Source organism: Athalia rosae, chromosome 3 (genome assembly GCF_917208135.1).
Source record: "Athalia rosae chromosome 3, iyAthRosa1.1, whole genome shotgun sequence".
NCBI lineage: Eukaryota > Metazoa > Arthropoda > Insecta > Hymenoptera > Athaliidae > Athalia > Athalia rosae.
Window position 1 is genome coordinate 13,704,436 of NC_064028.1, and position 5,066 is coordinate 13,709,501.

General features: G+C 48.3%; 2 non-coding genes across 2 annotated transcripts in view; both read right to left on the bottom strand.

Moving 5' to 3' along the window:
- LOC125500502 overlaps positions 1-5 on the bottom strand; it is a 155-nt gene extending 150 nt beyond the window's left edge. The window contains exon 1 of the ribosomal RNA XR_007277877.1: positions 1-5. This exon is cut by the window's left edge and continues 150 nt beyond it. This is a non-coding gene — a ribosomal RNA (5.8S ribosomal RNA).
- Positions 6-1,130: 1,125 nt separating this feature from the next.
- Positions 1,131-3,044, bottom strand: LOC125500431. Its single transcript, XR_007277813.1, has one exon. It is a non-coding gene; the product is annotated as a small subunit ribosomal RNA (ribosomal RNA).
- Between the last annotated feature and the right edge of the window lie 2,022 nt (positions 3,045-5,066).

The window sequence follows — 5,066 nt, forward strand, 5'->3', positions numbered from 1 at the left end:
GGGTAATCGTTTTTTCACTTTGCATCGTGTCTCCGGCCGCACCTCGAGTCAAAACGGAGGGCAGAGGAGACACTTTGACAATTGTTCGGTTGTTACGCCGGCTCGTCGTGACGCGAAGAATCTTGCGATCATTCGTGCACCTCGCTTCAAGCGTTTCTTTGTACGATCAGTTCGAATGTGATTCCAATATCAAGCGCGTGACGCGCGGAACCCCTCCGAAAGGCTCGAGCGCGGCTTGTACTCTACAACACTTTACGTGCGAGGAGGAAGCCGCGTATAATTCGATCGAGCCATATTTTTTGTGTCTGGGGGGAACCACGGCACGTGGATTTTGGTAATGTTGCGCAAAAGGAATAAGATCTCAATTGCATTTCACGGGGCGAAAGTTCGTCGCCAACCTTCCGCCGCGGAGAACGCGACGTCACCCCGGTGGAGCTAAACTCCAGCCGGAGCAGGTTACCCCGTGAAAGTATGGTAACTTTTCTTCATGTGTATCTTTGAAAAGAAACAATTTGAAAAAAAAGCATAAAAAAAACCGTTCGATCAATCGCGCGCCACGCCTCGTACAAAGCGGGGGGATCGACCGAACGGTTGATTCAAACGCACACCAAGCGTCCCGTTCAACAGAAGCGGGCACTTGGTCGCCTCAGCAACGCGCACAATGTCGCTACCTCACACAAATCTGATCGACGAATGGCATCACGATCCGCATCGCTATCGTCCAGAATGGAAAGAGAGTTTTCGTTCTTGCGCCCCCGTAGGTTGGCGTAGTAGCAATGTCCTTTTATTTTTCTAGTGTTTTTTTTACCCATAGCCATTTATGCCTTAGTTTGTTTTTGGCTGCTGCACACGATATATTTTACCGTGATACACTAGTTGTAATGTCCTTTTTATATTATTTTCTCTCTCTTCCAACGGACATAGCAAGATCGTTCGTCGTCGACGTGTGTGAGTGCGACACGAGCCGTTTCGGCCGTTACGTAGTTCGATATTCGTGACACGCGTAAAATGTACGCCACCTCTTGTGCCATGTGTGTCTTTTGACTGGATTATAATTGCGTGAGATTCACGGTGGAATCTACCAAAATAATCATCGATTCGCTGCTTTTTTTTTCGCAGTAACGAAACGTTAATGATCCTTCCGCAGGTTCACCTACGGAAACCTTGTTACGACTTTTACTTCCTCTAAATGATCAAGTTTGGTCATCTTCCCGGCAACATCGGCAATGCCGAGGCATTGCCGCGTACCAGTCCGAAGACCTCACTAAATCATTCAATCGGTAGTAGCGACGGGCGGTGTGTACAAAGGGCAGGGACGTAATCAACGCGAGCTTATGACTCGCGCTTACTGGGAATTCCTCGTTCATGGGGAATAATTGCAAGCCCCAATCCCTAGCACGAAGGAGGTTCAGCGGGTTACCCGGGCCTTTCGGCCAGGGAAGACACGCTGATTCCTTCAGTGTAGCGCGCGTGCGGCCCAGAACATCTAAGGGCATCACAGACCTGTTATTGCTCAATCTCGTGCGGCTAGAAGCCGCCTGTCCCTCTAAGAAGATTTATTTGTACGCCGGTAGTAAAAACCTCCCGACCGAAGCCGGGGGCCTTCGAGATACCGGAAAGTACGCCTATTTAGCAGGCTAGAGTCTCGTTCGTTATCGGAATTAACCAGACAAATCGCTCCACCAACTAAGAACGGCCATGCACCACCACCCACCGAATCAAGAAAGAGCTCTCAATCTGTCAATCCTTCCGGTGTCCGGGCCTGGTGAGGTTTCCCGTGTTGAGTCAAATTAAGCCGCAGGCTCCACTCCTGGTGGTGCCCTTCCGTCAATTCCTTTAAGTTTCAGCTTTGCAACCATACTTCCCCCGGAACCCAAAAGCTTTGGTTTCCCGGAAGCTGCCCGCCGAGTCATCGGAGGAACTTCGGCGGATCGCTAGCTGGCATCGTTTATGGTTAGAACTAGGGCGGTATCTGATCGCCTTCGAACCTCTAACTTTCGTTCTTGATTAAAGAAAACATTTTTGGCAAATGCTTTCGCTTCTGTCCGTCTTGCGACGATCCAAGAATTTCACCTCTAACGTCGCAATACGAATGCCCCCATCTGTTCCTATTAATCATTACCTCGGGGTTCCGAAAACCAACAAAATAGAACCGAGGTCCTATTCCATTATTCCATGCACACAGTATTCAGGCGAAAATAGCCTGCTTTAAGCACTCTAATTTGTTCAAAGTAAACGTACCGGCCCACCTCGACACTCAATGAAGAGCACCGCGATGGGATATTAGTTGGGCCGCCCCGAAAGGCTAAGCCCACCGGTAGGACGTCCCACAATCATGCCAGTTAAACACCGCGAGCGGTGAACCGACAGCGTGGGACACAGATTCAACTACGAGCTTTTTAACCGCAACAACTTTAATATACGCTATTGGAGCTGGAATTACCGCGGCTGCTGGCACCAGACTTGCCCTCCAATTGATCCTCGTTAAAGGATTTAAAGTGTACTCATTCCGATTACGGGGCCTCGGATGAGTCCCGTATCGTTATTTTTCGTCACTACCTCCCCGTGCCGGGAGTGGGTAATTTGCGCGCCTGCTGCCTTCCTTGGATGTGGTAGCCGTTTCTCAGGCTCCCTCTCCGGAATCGAACCCTGATTCCCCGTTACCCGTTACAACCATGGTAGGCGCAGAACCTACCATCGACAGTTGATAAGGCAGACATTTGAAAGATGCGTCGCCGGTACCAAGACCGTGCGATCAGCCCAAAGTTATTCAGAGTCACCAAAGTAAACGGCGGACAGGACGAACCCGCCACCGATTGGTTTTGATCTAATAAAAGCATTCCTCCCATCTCTGGTCGGAACTCTGTTTGCATGTATTAGCTCTAGAATTACCACAGTTATCCAAGTAAATGTGGGTACGATCTAAGAAACCATAACTGATTTAATGAGCCATTCGCGGTTTCACCTTAATATGGCTTGCACTGAGACATGCATGGCTTAATCTTTGAGACAAGCATATGACTACTGGCAGGATCAACCAGGGAGCTTTGTGTTATTGGTAGCTCTTTTCGTGTGTTGCCCCATGCCGCCGAGTCTTTGCCCGGTCGGCCACACGTTTTAATATAATATGTATATCTGGTACCGCACAACTTGTGTACGCGTACTAGCGCTCAGAGCGCTCTGTTCGACTTTGTGTTTCCTCGGGTGAAGACAATTTTTGTCGACTCCCCGGTGCAAATCGTTCGAATTATCCTTCTCGTATCCTTCGGCTAGATTGCAAGCGTCGGGAGTACGATTGGAAATCAATGTGTACCGTCTGCGAACAGACTGTGATACGCACGGAATGTGGCGAGTTGATGCCTCTGTTCGACTGCTTCCCTCGACTTGCGAGAGAAGACTTTCTGGTCACCGCATAAAGGGCCATTCGGTCTTAGACACCGACCCGCGGTTATGTAGTGTCGACGATTCAAATTGAATCATATTTTCTAGACGGAGCGAAGAACTCGCCCCTGCGAAACGTGAGCGCTCGGAAAAACTTTGAACTCGTGAGAGTGGTTCTTACCGGAACGAAACGAACGCCTGTGGTGCGAATCTCCGCTCAGACGAAAAATTTTCAAAATTCGAAAAAAATTTTTGTCTGCGTGTTCGTGACACGGTGAGGACGAAACCATAGCCCCGACAACAAACCCGCAAAGGAATGTCGAGATACGGGCCGAAACAAGTCGAAAGTTCCGAAACCCGAGGACTAGGTGCCGACCGACCGGTCGAGACCGCTCGGTGCATGAAGTATCAACGGTGCCGCTCGGACGTCGGAGCCGGCCGGTCATAACACGTGTTCCTTATGGGGCAAAACAGCAACGCGACCTGAAAAATTTGGCAGTACGTTGGAACTTAGTTCCATGCGAGAATCGTTGGGACTTTGAAAATTTTTCGATCCAACGAGTGATGCGCGACTCTTTCGGACTTTGAAAATTTTTCGTTCCAACGAGTGATGCGCGACTCTTTCGGACTTTGAAAATTTTTCGATCCAACGAGTGATGCGCGACTCTTTCGGACTTTGAAAATTTTTCGTTCCAACGAGTGATGCGCGACTCTTTCGGACTTTGAAAATTTTTCGATCCAACGAGTGATGCGCGACTCTTTCGGACTTTGAAAATTTTTCGATCCAACGAGTGATGCGCGACTCTTTCGGACTTTGAAAATTTTTCGATCCAACGAGTGATGCGCGACTCTTTCGGACTTTGAAAATTTTTCGTTCCAACGAGTGATGCGCGACTCTTTCGGACTTTGAAAATTTTTCGATCCAACGAGTGATGCGCGACTCTTTCGGACTTTGAAAATTTTTCGATCCAACGAGTGATGCGCGACTCTTTCGGACTTTGAAAATTTTTCGATCCAACGAGTGATGCGCGACTCTTTCGGACTTTGAAAATTTTTCGTTCCAACGAGTGATGCGCGACTCTTTCGGACTTTGAAAATTTTTCGATCCAACGAGTGATGCGCGACTCTTTCGGACTTTGAAAATTTTTCGATCAACGAGTGATGCGCGACTCTTTCGGACTTTGAAAATTTTTCGATCCAACGAGTGATGCGCGACTCTTTCGGACTTTGAAAATTTTTCGATCCAACGAGTGATGCGCGACTCTTTCGGACTTTGAAAATTTTTCGTTCCAACGAGTGTATGCGCGACTCTTTCGGACTTTGAAAATTTTTCGATCCAACGAGTGATGCGCGACTCTTTCGGACTTTGAAAATTTTCGATCCAACGAGTGATGCGCGACTCTTTCGGACTTTGAAAATTTTTCGATCCAACGAGTGATGCGCGACTCTTTCGGACTTTGAAAATTTTTCGATCCAACGAGTGATGCGCGACTCTTTCGACTTTGAAAATTTTTCGATCCAACGAGTGATGCGCGACTCTTTCGGACTTTGAAAATTTTTCGATCCAACGAGTGATGCGCGACTCTTTCGGGACTTGAAAATTTTTTCGATCCAACGAGTGATGCGCGACTCTTTCGGACTTTGAAAATTTTTCGTTCCAACGAGTGATGCGCGACTCTTTCGGA